Source organism: Lepidochelys kempii, chromosome 23 (assembly GCF_965140265.1).
Source record: "Lepidochelys kempii isolate rLepKem1 chromosome 23, rLepKem1.hap2, whole genome shotgun sequence".
NCBI lineage: Eukaryota > Metazoa > Chordata > Testudines > Cheloniidae > Lepidochelys > Lepidochelys kempii.
The window spans coordinates 3,439,158-3,457,465 of NC_133278.1; the positions used below are offsets into that span (position 1 = coordinate 3,439,158).

Genomic DNA, 18,308 nt, shown 5'->3' on the forward strand with positions numbered 1-18,308 from the left:
GACACACACACACAGCATCGAGACTATATATTCATCAGACTCATACACACAGCACCATTTGTAAACACACACACACACTGTCTACGGCCTAGGCTATACATTCACCAGGCACATACACACCACCTACACACACACACTCACACAGCATGTAGGTTGTACACACACCCCTCCCCGTTAAATTCACGTGTAGAGCCCATGTATCCCGCATACCAACAGCATTCACACGCCTCCTGCAGTGGATAGAGCTTCTCAGCCCAGGCTCATCAGCGCAGTATCTGTGTCCCCCGCAGCCCTGCATTAGGCGACGTGACTGACACCTGTTATGTGCAGTTCATTTTCTCCCTCGTCTTCTCCTCAGTGGCCATATACACTATATAGCGTGCACCCCTCGACGCACAAACACACACAGCTGGTCTCAATTTCTCTGGCAGGGAGCAGCGGGTACCCCTCCCCACCATATTACCTGGCCCCCCCAACACATATGTGCACGCTTCATTCACCCAGCACACTCACACAGCGGGGGGACACGTGCACTCACTGTATACCCTAAACACGAGCACACACCTTTTACCCTACCCAGATGTCCCCTACACAGGTATCCGCCACACACACAACCACAACACCTCTCCCTGTGCACTGGGCAGTACACATATACCCACCCACCCACACCAGGCACACACCCTGTCCCTGCCTCTCGCCTGAGCCCTTATGGTATTCACTGTGGCGGCTTTTCCTGCCGCCTGCGGTGTTCGTTCTGAAGGACTGGGGGCCTCAGATCATTAAGATGCAACAACTGGGCCGAATTCAGGCTCGGTTCATTTTTTCCCTTGTTTAGCAGAGGCTTCATGGAGGAGACTCCAGCAGAATAGGAGTGTGCTCAGTCTGCGTGAGTGTAAGGGGAAAGCCAGGGGCCGTGGGGAGGGAAAGAAAGAAAGAAAGTTAGTTTAGTTTAGTTACTGGAGTCACTCTAGAGTCACACTGGTGTGTACATGAGATCGAACTCAAAGTCACTGGAGTGATTCCGGATTTGACGCCCATGTGTAAATGGGCTCTTCCATCTAGTGGAGAAAGGCCGAACACGAGCCAATGGGTGGAGTGAACCCAGATACGCTCCAGTTGGACATAAGGCCTGAAAGTTTAACGGTGAGGGTGATTAGACCAGCAGAACCAACTTCCAAGGGAAGCAGTTCATCCGCCTTCTCTTGAGATCTTCTAGGAAGATCTTCTAGGAAGGCAGCCAGTCTCCACCTGAAGAGAAAGGATCATAGACATGCTGGCTGGAAGGGACCTCGAGAAGCCATCATGTCCAGCCCCCTGCGCTGAGGCTGGAGCAAGTCAACCTAGCCCAGCCCTGACAGGGGTTTGTCCAGCCTGTTCTGAAAAACCTTCTGACGGGGATCCCATGACCTCGCCTGTTCCAGAGATTCACTCCCCAGAGAGTTAGCAAGTTTGTCCTGATATCTCACCTCAATCTCCCTCACTGCAGATTACACCCATTGCATCTTGTCCTGCCTCTAGCGGACGTGGAGAACAGCTGACCCCCGTCCTCTCTCGAACAGCCCTTAATGTATCTGACAACTGTTCTCAGGTCCACTCTCAGTCTGCTTTGCTCCAGACTAAACCTACCCACTTTTTTTAACCTCTCCTCCTAGGGCAGGTTTGCTAAACCTTGGATCCTTTTCGTGGCTCTCCTCTGGCCTCTCTCCAATTTAGCCACGTCTCTTCTAAAGCGCGGTGCCCAGAACTGGACACTGCACTCCAGCATAGCCGAGCAGTGCGGGATAATTACCTCCCGGGTCTTCCGTACGACACGCCTGCCTGTGAATACACCCCAGAACGACGTTATGTTAAAACTGCATCACGCTGTTGGGTCCTATCATTTTGTGATCCACTCGAGCCTCCCCAGTACCTGTCCCGCGGGGCTACCCCCTGGCCAGTTATTCCCCGTTTTGCCGTTGTGCATTTGATTTTTTCCTTCCTCAGAGAAGTACTTTGCACTTGACGCTTTACCCAGCCCCCAGTTATGTAGTGGGCCCAGTACAGAGTGAACCTCACTGGGTTGCGCTATCCGGATGGGACTCGATGGGCCATACACTCTATGAAGCTGAAACAACGGCAGAATCGGGCCCACTGTCCAATTTCAGCCGGTTGTTCGGACAGGAACAGAGCCTCGTTAGCAAGACAAGTGTCTTCAGACGTTTCAGTCTCTTTCCCGCGGCTTCCCAGCCGGGGCTGCAGGTCACAAACTCACCAAGCCGGGGCCCAAAATAATCCATTTATTTATATGCCTCTTTCAGCTCTTCTTATTACTCATCTTGTAATGGACTTTTTTTTTTTTTCCATACCAAAATTGGAAATGCCGAACGCTCCTCATTTCGGACATTCTCCCTTTTCTGTCTCAGTTTTCCCAGGCTCCGGCTTTGACCCATTTAAAGCGAACAGCGGGTATCTAGCAGCGTAACTAGCTACCTGCCCTGCACGTCTGTCAGGGGTTCACTTGATGCCCCCTCTGCTTTAGAAGTCACCCTCTAAGGGGAAGATGCTCTTGTGGCCAAGGCACCAGGATAAAATTTTGGATTCGGTGTGACCTGAACTGCACGAGTGGGGAGTGAGACAGAAGTGGGTGATGTTTTTCAGGCCAATAGTTACTTTGTCGGAAATTGCCCTTTCAATCAAGCCGAAATGATTGGGGAATTTGACACGGATTCACAAACCAGTGCTACTGCCCCTTCCCCTGTACCTTTTAATCCAGTGACTAGGATGCCCACCCAAGCTCTGGAGAGCTCAGGGTCAAATCCCTGCTCTGGAACACACCCAGAATGAACTTTTCCAATTCACCGAAACTCTGGGGAAACGGTTGGTTTGGTTCAACCCAAACCAACCTTCTTTTGGTTTTTCGGCCCTGCCACTGAACTGAAAAAAGTCCGTTATTCTGATTGGGGCCCAGGAGATCCGCACCCGCCTCCCAACTCGGCCACCTTAGCAAGGTCACGTCATCCCTCTGGGCCTCAGTTTCCCCATCTGTGGTGTTTGTTAAATGAGGCTAATATTAAATATTCCCTCGCTTTTTCCAGCCATGGACCCCAAAGCCCTTCACAAAGGTCAGTACCATCACCGTTTTAGTGAGGGAGGAAACTGAGGCACAGAGACAGGGGCTTGCCCAAGGTTACCCAGCAGGCCAGCGACAGAGTGGGGAATAGACTCGGTTTTGTGAGTCCCAGACCGGGGTGCTAGCCACTTGGCCACTTGTCTGCTGGGGTAAATTGCTAGTGTTTGCAAGGCACGCAGCTACCAGGAGGCTGGCAGAAGGGCCACGTGGGTCCTGCTTTTTTTGTTGAATGGGTGCATAAGGGCTTATCTCCCCAAGGACTGACTCCAGATTAACTCCCTGTGTGGACCCTCTTAGTCCGGAACTAGAATGCCTTGATCCTATTTAGCAGCCTTAACCCTTGATGTGTCAACAGGCCATTGCCCTCCTGGTGGTGTGGAAGGGCTATTCCATGGCCATGACATCATGGTCGTCCACCTCGTGCCCTCTGCGCTGGACATCACCGTCACTCCTGGGACATCACACCCTCTGAGCGTGGCTATCCTCAGTCCCACGGTCTCACTGCTCTGCATTTGCTCCACAAAGGACGTGACGGTGACCCTGGCATGGCCCCAGAGTGATGCCATCACCTGGTCATGTGACATCACAGTCACCCCGAGTGACATCACCCCTCCTCATATGACCTTACGGCCACCCTGGTGTGACGTCACACCTGCCTCGTGTGATGCCACATGCAAGCTGGCGTGACATCACGGCCTCCACATGTGATGTCACAGTCACCCAGAGTGATGTCACACCCTCTACATGTGACATCATGGTTGTCCCTGGTGATGTCAGTAGGTCATAGAGGTAAATGGGTCTTTCAGTCGCATACACCCAATTCTGCCCTCAGCCCGGGCCTGGCAGCTCTCACTCCTCCGCCTGTGGGCTGGTTACACTGGGCTGGCGAGGGAAGCTTCTGCCAAGACTTGTCTGATGGGTGAGTGGCTGACACAGCTAACTGGAGAGAACCAGGAAATGAAACATTAATTTACAGCTGTTGGGACGGCTATCGCCAGGGGATGGGGGAGTGTTGGGGATAAAAAGGACACACTCACAATCATTTGCACACACACACACACACTCTCTCTCTCTCTCTCACTCACTCATCTCCAGACTGTTGCCCCCTCTCGACCCTAGCAGCTAGTCAAATTTCAGAGCCCTGGGGATGTTCCGCTGGAAATAGAAATGGATGGAGTCTGGTATTTTCTTTGATGCAATCTTGTTTATTTCTAAGGAACGTATGAAGGCCTGCTTGGAGCAGTTCCTTAGCTTACCGCCCCAAGCCTCTTTATCCAAAAAAATCTCTCTCTGGCATTTTCCAGGGTCACGTGGTGCTCACGGGCTATTGCTGGACTTTCTTGCTTTTTGCCTGTCTCTCTGCTCTTGTCTGACGTCAGTTTTTGGCAGTTCTCTCTTCCCCCACCCCTTCCCAAAACAATAGTCAGCCCAGCTTTGCTATCTGCCCCCCTTTTGTCTTAAGTGCGGTCTCATGCTTACAGTTATGTGAATTGAAGGGCGAGTTCACACCTATCAATCTCAATGGGGTTTGAACACACCCTGTAGGAAGGGCTCAGAACCATACCCAAACTGGCATTCTCCTGCGTGTCCTCTCTCTCACATGGACACCCTGCCATGCTCACACAGCACCAAGGGAGAAATCACAAATAACCAGAACAGCTTTTGCCAAAATTCTTTCCCTGGATTTAAATGCCCCCACCGAGCCTCTCCTTGAGCATTATCTACTCTGTGCACTGAATGAGGCATGGTCCTGTGGATCTCCTCCCTGGTCCATATACATCAACCACTCCGAATTTCAGGCCTGCAGAGGCGACAGGACCCAGCTCTGCCCATGCCAGAGGGCCACCATTGCCACTTGAGCGAAAGGAGAATCGCTTCTAGCTGCATGTGGTATAGGGGTCTAGGACACACATATGCAGTTTGGATTCCATCCCTTCGAGGGAAGCGGTGTCCCACGCAGGCCAGCACCTTCCATGGCGGCAGTGATTCTCGGCTGCTGCTTGGTTTCAGTTTGGGCAGTGGTTTGGTGGAGATTCAGTCCCCCGGGGTGGCCCGAGGGTAAGATATAACTGTGTACTAACCTCCAGAGCTGCTGCAATTTAAGGCAAGGGGGGAACAATTCGTCCTGGAAGATTTTGATTTTTTTTTTTAAATCAGTGTTTATTTTTAAGCATGAGGGGTGGGGGGTGGGGTGGGGGGGGAGAGGCCAGATCTCTTTGATTGGACCAACTTCTGTTGGTGGAAGAGAGACTCTTTCCAGCTCCACGGAGCTCTTCTTCAGGACGGTTTTTCTATTTTTATTGATTTAACTTTTCCACAGTTGCAGCAGGGGAATCGTGGCTGGGGTCGGGGGGAGGAGTCGGGCAAGGGTTATCGGTGTTGCGATTCGAAAAGTGAAAGCTTTATAAGCCGGCTGTCAGCAGAGCTGTAGCAACGGGCTTTGTGTAGCCTTCACCGCAGCACAGTTGATGGGTGGAGCCGTGTGGGCCCCAGGATATTAGCGAGACCAGGTGGGCTGTCCAAGAAAGTCAAACAAAATAAAATTTTGTCCCAGGAAAAAATTACCTCTCCCACACCTGGTCTCCCTCACCCTTTTATACGCACGAGGGTGGGACAGGTTCTCAAGCAGCGTTTCTCCGACGTTGCCCACCTGCAAATGGAGATTCTTAGCTGTGTCCTGGACGGTTTGCGTGGATGGCGAAACTGACATTGGCCGACATTGACCGGAAGTGCCCCAGGCCCGTGACTCAGTGACGGAGGGCAATGGGACCTGAAATCGAAACACTTCCCAAGCCCCTCACCGTCTTTCCGCCCGGCTGACCTACTTCTGTTCCAGGCCCTGAGCCCAACAGTGCTTGCTATGGGACCCAGCTCTTCCATGTGAAATCTCCTGGCCCTGGCTTTTGGAGGTGCTGGGCTCACTTGCCTTCCAGAGAATGTTAGTTAAATGGGGGAAGTGGGGAACGGGAGCAGGACTCCTGGGTTCTATTCACAGATCTGGTAAGGGAGTTGGGATTAGTGGGTTAGAGTTGGACGGTGAGGGGACGGTAATCTGGATTCCTGGGTTCTATTCCCAGGAGTTGGGAAGGCAGTGAGGTCGAGTGATTAGAGCAGAGGGAAGCAGGAGTCAGGACTCGGGTTCTACCCCAGCTCTGGGAGCGGTAGAGATGGGGGTTTAGTAGGATAAGAGGCAGGGGTGGCAATTGAGAGTCAGAACTGCTGGGTTTGCTTTGCAGGAGTTGGGAAGGGAGTGGGGTCTAGTGGTTAGAGGGTGGGGGGTGGGGTAGGCGTTAGGATTCCTGGGTTCTCTCAACAGCTCTGAGGGGGAGTGAGGTTTAGTGGGTTGGGTTGGGGGGAGGAGGGCTGGGACTCAGGACTCCTGGGTTCTATTCAAAATACCCCTGAACTTTGGGAAAAGTTCTGATCCAGATCCTAACTGCACTGCCAGTCCCAGCCTCGGGGTGGGGCAAGGGGACACCCTGACCCAAACCCTCCTGAATTCGGGGGTCGTTCCGGATCCAGGTCAGAATTTTACTGCTTAGACCCACCCTCTGCTCACTGGGCTGGGGGGGGCGGGGTGCAGGGCAAAGACCCCGTCTCCCCCCAGGGGAGCTGGATGAGGCATCCGCTCTGCCTCATCGGGGCAGGAGGTGTTGTATGCCTTATTTCACACCCCAGCACAGCTCTGTTTGTTCTGCTGCCATGGGGAAGGGAACAGGGCCTGGTACTTCTGATCTGGACTGGCCCCACAGGCAGGGGGCAATCCGGTGGCCTGAGCCAGCCCTGCCGTTTTGGAGGTGGTCTAGATTAGGGGTGGGGTAGATGGGACCCATTGGGCAGGAACCTACTCCTCTCCCCCCCGCCCCACATTCTTTCTGTCCATTCCAGGGCCTCGCTTTTACCAATGACCCCAAAGCCCATTGATGGATGAGGGGATCTGGAGCCCCCATCAGCATTAAGCCAGCGTGTTAGAGCTGTTAGAGATGGGGTGGTAGGTGAGGACTCAGGAGACCCGGTTTCAAGCTGCTCCGTGCCTCAGTTTCCCCATCCGTACAGTGGGGGATAAGAGCCCTGTCTTGATCCCCAGGGGGGTGGGTTGAGGGAATATATACTTTATAGTGAGGGGCTCGGATGCTATGGTGTTGGGTGCCCGATATGGATCCGCCCTAGAACAGAAATCTCTAAATCAGGCTTGGATTTGATGGGGAAAAGGTCACTTCTGTAACCCTGGCTGTAGGGGAGATGGGTTTGACCCGCTGGGACAAACTCCCCACAGCAGGGGGGCTCTGTCCAGATGTGCGTGGTGGGGGGAGAGGTAGCTGTCAAACTACACCCTGCGGTTAGCAGGCAAAGTGCAGGCTGCACATGGGAAATATTCAGCTAAGCGCTGGTTAAGCAGCGAGGCAGGTTGACCTTGAGGTTTCCAGCCCTGGGCTGGGACGCAGGTCCCAGCAGTGCCACCGGCTTGTGGGGTGACTTTGGGCACGTTGCTCTCCTCAGCCCCACTCCATGCCTCAGTTTCCCCATCAGTCAAACGGCGAGGGTGCTACTTCTGCCTGCGTCCATTGAATGTAAGCTCTTTGGGGTGGCCCCTGGCCCATCAGGGCCTGTAGCGTGAGTAGGGATAGCAGCGTGGTTGGGACAAGCCCATGTCAGCTGGGGGTGTGCGCGTGTCTGTCTGCTCTGCAGGGGATCCTCTCTCTCTCTCTTTCCCCTCTTAAATTGGAAGCACTTGTGTGAACTCTCCCAGGGAGAAGAGGGGGTGGTGGGGGAAGGAGCAGGACCGGTGGAGTTCAGACCAAGCCGCTGGTTCCCACGCCACCAGAGCAGGGAGTGAGTAATCTGACCGCGGGTCGCCTCTCAGCCATGCCTTAAAAAGGCAAAGCATTCCCCTGCCCCCAGACGGAGCGCTGGACTCCAGGAGTGATGCTTGAGAGGGGGAAATGGCTTCATCGGAGGGGGTGGCTGGGCGGGATCCACGGCCCTCTCTCATAGAATCGTAGAATCATAGAATATCAGGGTTGGAAGGGACCCCAGAAGGTCATCTAGTCCAACCCCCTGCTCGAAGCAGGACCAATTCCCAGTTAAATCATCTCGCTTTGGCCAAGGGAAGGTGGGGAAAACCCAAGCGTCCGGCTGGGGGACGGGCTCGAGACTCCTGACCCTTTCACGCGGGCTTGGGGTGGGGGGCCGAGTCTGTGAGAATAGCTCGTCTAGGGAGCTTTAGCCTGTGCTGGTAACGTACTGCAGCAGTTTCCAGTCTGGGTCTCATCCAGATTAAAGGCACCGGGAGACGTGGCAGGGGTAGGAATAGATTGGAAACCAATATTTCTATTTTCAGGGAGCATTTGAAACCATGATGGCTGTTATTTATGGTGGGGCAGGGTTGCGAGGCGGGAGTGGTACATTTGAAACTGACATTTCTATTTTTCGGGGGCGGGGGGGCTACATTTGAAAATGGCCCATCTCTCTCCCTATTTTTTTCTCTTCAGGAGGGAGGGGTCTACTTTCTACTTTCCAAGAATCCAGTTTCTTAGGCAACACAATATAACAAAGTCTTCGCAGAATAGGGGGAGGGGGGAACAGATAGTCTGGTGGCTGCAGTTCGACCAATCAGGAAGCGTGACCGGCTGGTTACAGCAGGGCACTGCTGTGGGGAAGCTCACTCTAGGCTGATTTATGGTAGCACCAATAGGGTACCGGTTTGTTGTATATTTAACAAAGAGGGCCTTTCTCCAGACTGCTCATTGGCCATTGGAGTTAAATGTAAAGACAACCCAGGGTGTTTTAAACAGCATGATTGGAAATCCATCTGGGCTGCTGCAGCTTTCCATCTCCTGCGCTACCGTCCCCTCTCTACCCACCGGTAATGTGGAATTGGGTTCGTGGAATTGGGTTCAAAGAATTGGCTACAGGCACCGGGCCTGATTCTCTACCACCCTGCAATTTGCAGGCCATTTGCATCAGCGGGTGCAAAACTCTGTCTGCTCAGACCTGCATGCACCCGCTTTACACTGTTGTCGATGACCACACACGGTGTCAGGCGATGGTATCCTGGCCCTGTGGGTGTGAGCAAGAGTTAAGAAGTGGAGGCAGTGTGGCCCAGCGGGTTGTGTTCCGGTCTGACCTGAGTTCTATTCCTGGCTCTGCCATTGGCCTGCTTGGCTACCTTGGGCGAGTCACTGTGCCTCAGTTTCCCCATCAGTATAAAGAGACTGGCCTCCTTTAAGATCTGCTGATGCCAGGTGCTAATTAAGAGCTTGGGGCTATTGTCGTGGGTGCCATGAGCTTTCGCTGGCCCTGAACCAGCACCAATCCTTCGGAAAGGAAGAAATCCAGCTCAATGCGTCAGCTGAGACGTCGCTCACATCATCACATCTGTGCTTTGAGCCAGAACTAGGCCGAACCTCTGCCAAGGTTTCCTCCTCTCCTGTATGGAGGAGACAGGCCCTGCCGTGTTCTGTCTCTCTCTCACTAACACACACGAATACACCTGGACACACACACTCAAACACGTGCATCGCACTTTCCCACACGCCTGTACCCACCCCAGCTTTCAGCTCACAGCATTGGTGAGTTTCGTTGGTGCGTTTCGCATGGCAGCAGTTTGTCAGCAGTCGGAGCGGAGCGTCGCTCAGCTCAGCCCCCATGCCGGCTTCCCCCTCCTGCCCGCGCTCCCCAGGATTTGGCCAACACGTGTTTTCTTTCAAGAGAATAATCACATTTTTGAAGTGCATTCCTGAGCGGTGAGTTCATGCTCAGTTACGACAATGGAACATTTTGGGCTGAAAACGAATACGCAAGACGGCAGGAGCTTATGGTTAGCAGGGCGGCATTTGGGCCGTCTCTGCCCCACTCCCCTTTTTTTTCTCATTCCCCGCCCCCCCCGCTTTTCTTTCTTCCGATCAGTTTGGTATCCCCACTCCTCCGGCTCCAGATTTCTGCTCTCCAAATGCAGCTGCCAGCCAAGCCAAGGTGCCCCTGTTTCAATCCAGTGTGATGATCCGAGATCCCTTTAAGTGTGTGTGTGTGTGAGACCCTGCTGTTGTCTGGCCTGTATCTGCTCTGTGTGTGTGTGTATGCAGATGCTTGTATTCTTGAAGTGAAATTCACCCATGCAAAGACCCAGCCATGGCATGAGGCTTTCAGGGGTACGTAGGCCAGTTTCAGGCCTCAGATGCCGAATCTCTGCCTGTAGCTCTCTCGGGAGACTTCCTTTGTTTTACCAGGGTGGTAGGTTCAGGGGAGGGGGTATCTTTATTGCACCAGGGGCAGCTGCAGCTCAGTACTGGGTGAGTGACCCCCGTGCAAACAGCTGCCTTTTGTTCCAGCCTAAAGGCAGCTGCATCTCAGCGCTGGGTGAGCAAACCCTCACTAGCCAGCTGCCATAGCCCACACCAGAAGCTGCTGCATTTCAGTGCTGGACAAGGGATCCCTGGATAAAAAGCTGCTGCACCCTGCCTCAGAGGTGGCTGCATCTTAGTGACAGATATGGGATTCCTGTGTAAACAGCTGCTGCGCCCTGCCCCAGAGGTGGCTGCATCTCACTGACAGGTAAGGGACCACTGTGTAAACAGCTGCTGCGCCCTGTCCCAGAGGTGGCTGCATCTCACTGACAGGTAAGGGACCACTGTGTAAACAGCTGCTGCGCCCTGTCCCAGAGGTGGCTGCATCTCACTGACAGGTAAGGGACCACTGTGTAAACAGCTGCTGCGCCCTGTCCCAGAGGCGGCCGCATCTCACTGACAGGTGAGGAATCCCTATATAAAACGTAAGTATGTTCCACCCCAGAAGTGGCTGCATATTAGCAAAGGACAAGTCTGTGTAAATAGCAGCCCTGCCCCACCCCAGTGACAGCAGCGCTCCGGTGCCAGGGCAAAAACAAACCCTGCACGCCCTCACCTGAGAGGGGGGTTCCCACAGCTCACAAAGCACTTGAAGCCTCCTGCCTGGAAAGCGCTCGGCCTACACAGGCACCGTTACAGGCCCTCGACAAGCCGTGCCCCGCTCGGTGAGAAATCGCTTTGCTGTGTTGGTTTTGCGCTGAGTTGTGGCAGGCCGCGCCCCGCCAACGTTTGACCCGGCCGGAGGATTGTCACGCCGACGGCAGGGGGGAAAGGCGAGGAAATGGACGAGCGCTTTGTTAATTGAGTCTCTGCTACTGTCATGTGGGGGCACCCAGGTTCCATTCCCCCACCCCCGACCCGTGCCTGGTCAGGACCTGGTGTGGCAGTGAGCCCGAGCAGTGGTAGTCGGGGCTCTGGAGAGCAGGGTCAGGAGAGCAGGCATCGATCATAAAGCCAGAGGGGTCCACTGCGACCATCTAGTCTCACCTCCTGCATAACACAGGCCGACTGAGGTGAGATATCAGGACTAACTTTGTAGCTCTCCGGGGAGTGAAGCTCTGGACCAGGCTCCCAAAGGAGGTTGTAGGATCCCCATCATGGGAGGTTTTTAAGAACAGGTGTTAGAGAAACCCCTGTCAGGGCGGGGCTAGGGAATACGTTGTCCTGCCTTGGGGCGCGTGGGCTGGACTAGACGGCTGCTGCGATTTTTTTCTCTCCCCTCCCCATTCTCCTGGTGTGCGACAGAGGGTGCACGGCTGTTTGCCTCACCTTGGCCTGCCTCGGTAGCAGCCGGATTCCCGTCCCATGTCCCTCGGTGGGATTACCCGCCGATCTCAAAGCACTTTACAAAAAATCATTTGACCGATGTGGAAACTGAGGCATGCTGGGGGAGGACTTGCCCGAGGTTGCCCAGTGACAGAGCTGGGAATAGAACTGAGGTGTCCTGCAGCACAGACCAGTGCACTAGCCACTAGGCAACACTGCCTCTCCTAACAGCCCTTGTGCCAACTGGGTGGCCGGCCATATTGCCCCTGGAAGAGTCATGCCCCGCCTAAGTATGGCCAGAGCAGAGGGTGGATGCCAGGGTGTTATGTCCTGGGGAGATCCCTGAGTCCCTTTCGATGGCATGGGTCCCTCCCTGGCTGCTCTCTAGGCCTGGGGGCAGGTTGGGGGGGGGTCACGTGACCCATGAGCCAGGTGGTTATGAAGCAAGGAGCTTGTGGGCTCCTAGGACCCAGCACAGGGACCCTCAGCAAAGCCAGAGCTGGAAATTTTTAGGCCCCGTAATGAGGCCAAGATCTTCACACGGAGCTGCTGATCTGGGGTGCCTCTGAGACTGATTCTCACAGCTGATGAGCACCCCCTGATTTCAGCCCTAACCACAGCTCCAAAACTGGGACTAGAACCCTGACTTGCCCCACCCCTGCTCAAGCCACTGGATCCTATCCCCCTTGGAGAGTCAGGAACAGACCCCAGGAGTCCTGCGCCCTAGCCCTCCCACACCCCTAACCTACTAAATCCCACTCCCATCCCAGAGCCGGGGTGAGAACCCAGGCGTCCTGCCCCCCAGCCCTGTGCTCTGGCCACTAGAATTTGCTGGCCCCCAGAGCTGGGGTGAGGACCCAGGCGTCCTGACCCCCGGTTTCCGTTCGGGGAGGCAGGCACAATGGAAGCTCCCAGCCGCCGAGCGCAGCTCCCTGGACCTGCCGGAGGAAGAATCAGGTCTTTGTGCTGCCGACGGCAGGCACTGCCAGGCGCGATGTGCTGGGCAGAGGCGGTGGAGGCGTTGGCAGTGGCTGGAGGGAAGAGGGCTGAGGCGGCCGCTCGGACTCGGCGACTCGCCTCTTGTTTTGGGACTCAGGGGCACGCGCTGGAGTTGTGGGGGCCATGCCCGGCTCGGCATAGTGTGCGAGTGCTCACAGGTACTCCGTTCCCAGCAGGGGGCGCTGGGAGGGGGGAGCGGGGCAGGGGCTGGCTGTGGGGGGAGCCCCCGGTTACTCCAGTCCCAGCCTGTCCCAGCAGGGGGCACTGTGGGGAGTGGGGCAGAGGCTGGCTGTGGGGGGAGCCCCTGGTTACTCCAGTCCCAGCCTGTCCCAGCAGGGGGCACTGTGGGGAGTGGGGCAGAGGCTGGCTGTGGGGGGAGCCCCTGGTTACTCCAGTCCCAGCCTGTCCCAGCAGGGGGCACTGTGGGGAGCGGGGCAGGGGCTGGCTGTGGGGGGAGCCCCCCGTTACTCCAGTCCCAGCCTGTCCCAGCAGGGGGCACTGTGGGGAGCGGGGCAGAGGCTGGCTGTGGGGCGAGCCCCCGGTTACTCCAGTCCCAGCCTGACCCAGCAGGGGGCGCTGTGGGGAGCGGGGCAGGGCGCTGGCTGTGGGGGGAGCTCCTGGCTACTCCAGTCCCGGCCTCGCCCAGCAGGGGGCGCTGTGGGGAGCGGGGCAGGAGCACTGGCTGCGGGGGAGTCCAGCTGCAGCTCTGGACGTGCAGCCCGGTGGGCCCAGCCTGGGGCGGGGGCCGGGGAGGGAGTGTGGGGCCAGGGCGGTTGTCAGCTCAGCTGGGAGCGCTCGGAGGCTGCGGGGCGTGGGAAAGGCCGCAGGGCTCGCTCTGGCTGCGCCGGGGGGCTGTGGCACCAACCAGTGCAGCCGCACCAGGAGTGGGGGGCTAGAATGACCCCCCCAGCACCTAGCCCCCCCCGCACTCAAACCCCTCCCCCGTGCCCCCCCAACATTCACACCCCTCCCCCAGCACATGGCCTCCCTACTTTCACCCCCCTCGTCCTGTGCCCCCAGCACTCACACACCTCCCTCTCTGCCCCCCAACATTCACACCCCTCCCCTGTGCCCCCCCAACATTCACACCCCTTGCCCCTCTGCTGCGCTCCCCTCAGCACTCAGAGCTCCTCCTTCCCTTCTTGCTCCCCCCTTGGGTCCCTCCTCCTGTCCCCCCCACCCGTGGCCCCCTTCACACTCCCTCCTCTGGGCCCACCCCACATTAACGCTCCCTCCCCCCCCACCCCCACCAGCTCTCCACCCCCTTACGGGATGGGAAGCCTGGCCTGGCATCCTGCGCCTGTTGAAATCAGTGGGAGCCAGGGCCTCAATCCTGTGAGGCATCAGGTGCTGCCCTGTTAAAGTCGGGGCACAAGCCTGGGGTGGGACGGGACACCCCATCTCTGGTGCCGTTTAAGAGTCAAGACCTCAGCGTTAGGCCTTGGGTCTGGCCAGACGGTGCGGCCCCTTTAAAAGCCCCTTTGCGCCCGTTCAGATCGAAGCCAGAAAATAAATCACCAAATATATCGTCTGCTCTGAAAAAAACAGCTGCTGGGAAAGGGGCCAGCCCCAGCTGTGCAAACGGGCCAGATCCCCTGCCGGGGGAAATCAGCCTCGCTCGGCTGGAGTCGGCGGGGCCAGATCCCCAGCTAGTGTAAACGGTCGTCACTCCAGAGCCGACCGACACTGAGAACCAGGTTCCAGGCTTGTGCAGTGCGCTCCCCTGAGCGGCGGGGGTCGGCTGCGGGGCTGGCCATTGGTTTAGCCGGGCAGAGGGCCCGTTCCCAGAGGGAGGGCTCCCGGGGACATTGGGTTTATGGCACCGCATCTGGGTGGTTCAGCTCTGCCAGGAAGTCTGGGGTTTTCTGGGATGCAGGAAATGAGAGCCTGGCAAAGGCATGACATCTCCCTTAGCGTCAAGGTTCCCAAGACACGGCCTGCTAATTTCCAGGCTGGGAAATCAACAACTGGCCAGCGCAGTGGTGCCACTTGGCAAGGGCTCCCTGTGTGCCCCTGGGAGACAACAATAGGGCAGTGTGAACGTCCTTAAAGGGGCCGGGTTCTCCGCGGTGCAGGAGCCCAGTGCCAAAGATCGAGTCATTGGTGCCACCTTCATTTTTCAGATAGGGGAAACTGAGGCGCAGAGCTGGGGGAGGGGACCTACCCGAGGCCAGGGATAGAACCCAGCTTTCTGGGCAGTCTCCACCCACAATGTTGCCTATAGGAGTGGCTCAGCAGCCAAAGGCAATTTACAAATCATCCCTAGATCTCAAAGTGCTTCACAAAGGAGAGAAGGAACAACACCCCCATTTCGCAGACAGGGAAACTGAGGCATGGAGAGGGGTTTTTTTTGAGGGGGTGGGGATCAACACTGCCTCAGACGTAGACCTCTCCACAGAGAGGCCGAGGGGTGGAATGAGCCTGGAGCCTCACAGCAGAACTACGTTACCCAGTATAACTCTGGGAAAGGGGCCTCTGTAGAGAGATGTGAGCTAGTCAATATGGTGCCATTATGGCCAGCTGAATCTGGGCCGGGTGGGCAGGTTCTCTGGCACTGTCAGTAAACCTTCAAGCCCCCTGATTCTCTGCCCCAGGGCAGACTAGAGCAGACTGGGGGTTGCTCTGACTTGCAGTGGCCGGGGTATGCACCAGCTGGCGACAACCGGCGCACCGAGCGCTCTGGCCATCTCCTGTGCCTGCCTGAGGGGGCTGCAGGCAGGGAGGTGTAGGAACAGCTGCACAGGCTTCAGACCTAGGGGGGAAGACATCACTGGTCGCCCCATCAGGGCACTTGGGGAGGGTTCAGAAGGAGAAGCTGTCCCAGGGTCTAGCTGATGCTAGCTTGGAACAATTGTCTGTCATTAGAGTGCCAAGATCAACAACATGCTCTTTGAGGCCTAAGTAGCGGAGGTCAATAGTGTGTTAGTACAGACCAGTGTCGGCATTCTACGGTGAGGGCACACTATGGCGTAACTGAGGTCAATAGCGTGCCGTTACAGACCAGTATTGTCAAGGTCAATAGCGTGCCATTGTGAACCAGTGTAACCAAGGTCAATATCAGACCTTTATGGACCAATATAACCAAGGTCAATATTGTGCCATTATGAACCAGTGTAACCAAGGTCAATATCATGGCGCTACAGACCAGTGTAACCAAGGTCAATATTGTGACATTATGGACCAATATAACCAAGGTCAATATCATGCCATTATGAACCAGTGTAATCAAGGTCAATATCATGCCTTGACTGAACAATATTACCAAGGTCAATATCATGCCATTATGAACCAGTGTAACCAAGGTCAATATCATGCCGCTACAGACCAGTGTAACCAAGGTCAATATTATGACATTATGGACCAATATAACCAAGTTTAATATCGTGCCATTACAGACAACAGTCCAGTATAACCAAGGTCAATATCATGCCATTACGGACTAGTATAACCAAGGTCAATATTGTGCCATTCAATATGGTGCCACCGAGGACCTAAGGCGACTCAGTACCCTTTCAAGCCGGAAGAGGTGGTTTCCCCTCATGAATGAGACCCTGAGCAGCTTGTGAGTTATTTCCTCTCCCCTCCCCTCGCTGGCAGCGGGAGCTTTCCAGCCCACACCGGGAGCTGCAGAGTGGGAGGCGTGGTCTGTAAATTACCCCCACAACTGGAGAGGCGTCCCCCCACCCCTCCCCCGGGGCTTCTTGCTCCCGGACCAGGGGAAGTGCTGCGAGTAACTCAGCTTTACTGCTGAAGTCAGGGCCAAACATATGCACACACCCACACAGGCACAAGGAGATCCCCACCTGCAGTGGGTGGGGATCCCATGGGCTGGGACCTCGATCCTGGGAGTCCTTTTGGCACATTAACCTTCTAAAGAGAAGCAATTCTCCAGCTCCCTGAGGGCCCCCGGGCACAGCCCCGGGGCCACACACTCAAGGGCTAACAGGAAATCTGGGGCATGCAACAAGCCGTTGCCCGGCTGAACCCCATGGCTAAGTAGCGTGGGCTTGGCTTAGCTCTAGTTGGGATTGAACGTTCCCCAGGGCGTAGGCCCAGCAGGGTTGGTTCGATTCCACGTTGTGAAGTTTCCACCCCGCTTTCGCACGGCAGCGGGAGATGCTCTGACCCATGTTCTCCCCAGCGCCGGGGATCCCAAACCCAGCCAGGGGGGAGCTGGTGGGGAGCTGCCTCACTGAGTCAATGCGGCGGCTGTTACATCACACGCCCCGCGGGACTGAGTCTCTGAGACAAGAGTGGGCCAGGATTTTGCAACATTCGGTTGATTTACGGCCCCCTGCCCTTCAGCTCGGAGACATTTCCCCAGCTTCACGATTTAAAACTAGCTCACGGGCACGCAAGCAACACCAAGCTATGCCGGCTGGGCCGGCTATCAGCCGGGTGCCCCATGCACGGCACTGTGGCCTAGTGAACGGAGCGTTGGGCTGGGACTCAGGAAACACGGGTTCTCGTACTGGCTCTGCTGGGCAAGTTCCTGCTCCCTGCCTCAGTTTCCCCATCTTTAAAACAGGGATAATGGTACTGATCTTTTTGGGGAAGGGCTTGGAGATCTACAGGGAATCAGACCCCAGGGTGGTTCTTCTTTTGCACCAGTTACTTGAAGGGTGGGTTCAAAAGCAGCAATGAACAATGATCCATGAACTCGACGGGGAAGGCTGGTCTGGTGATTCTAGGAGGCCTGAGTATCAGGACTCCTGGGTTCTATTTCCAGCTCTGAGAGGGGAGTGGGATCTAGTGGTTTGAGCAGGGGGCTGGGAGTCAGGACTCCTGGGTTCTGTCCCCTGCACTGAGAAGTAGCTCTGCTGTGTGAACCTGGGGGGAGCCGCTTTCCAGGTTTCTCTGTACCTCAGTTTCCCCATCTGTGAAACGAGGTTAACAATGCTCTTGCGCCTTTTTGACCCGAGCAGCAAGTCAAAGCTGGGGGCCCTGTGGGTGTTCCAGCTGGGAGCAGAAGTTGGAGGCAGTTGGCTATTTCTTGGAGGCAGTTTTGTTTATTTACAAAGAACGGACGACTGAACGCAGAAGGAATCCAAACAGCTCCCTTTGCTTACAGCACCAGGAGCATTCTCTTCAGCCTGACCCAAAAACCGCCCCGGGTTCCTTCCAGAGGCAGACACTGTGCATCTCAGCTGCTCCTTCCAGCTGTCTCTCCGGGTACCTCTCCCCTCCAGCTTGGGGCCTGCTGCACCCCCTGGGGGGCAGACGTGGGCGAGCTCAGCTCCAGCTAGCAGGCATAGAATTGCAGTGTGAACTTTGGCACACAGGCAGCGGCTCGAGTTTGTCATCTGGGCTTGGACCAGGGGGCTGGGCAGGCTTGGATCACTGGGACAAGGGCTGTCTGTTTGCTCCATGTTTGTACAGCTTCTGGCACAATGCGGGCCGGGGCCATGCCTGGGGTGCCTAAGTGCTACTGTAATACACCTAAGAGCCATGAAAATGTACAGCGCCCTGCACAATGCGGGCCGGGGCCATACCTGGGGTTCCTAGGTGCTACCATAATAAAAATCAATAATAATAATCTGTAAAGTGCTTTGAGATCCTTGGGCGAAAGAGCTAAAGCATGATTCGTT

General features: G+C 55.9%; 1 protein-coding gene across 1 annotated transcript in view; it reads left to right on the forward strand.

Annotated features, from left to right (window-relative positions):
• The first annotated feature begins 12,811 nt into the window (after window positions 1–12,811).
• PLEKHG2 (pleckstrin homology and RhoGEF domain containing G2) overlaps window positions 12,812–18,308 on the forward strand; it is a 55,046-nt gene continuing 49,549 nt past the window's right edge. Inside the window, exon 1 of the mRNA XM_073321614.1 lies at window positions 12,812–12,878. The gene's annotated coding sequence lies outside the window, so the exon portion shown is untranslated. The remainder of the gene's footprint in view (window positions 12,879–18,308) is intronic.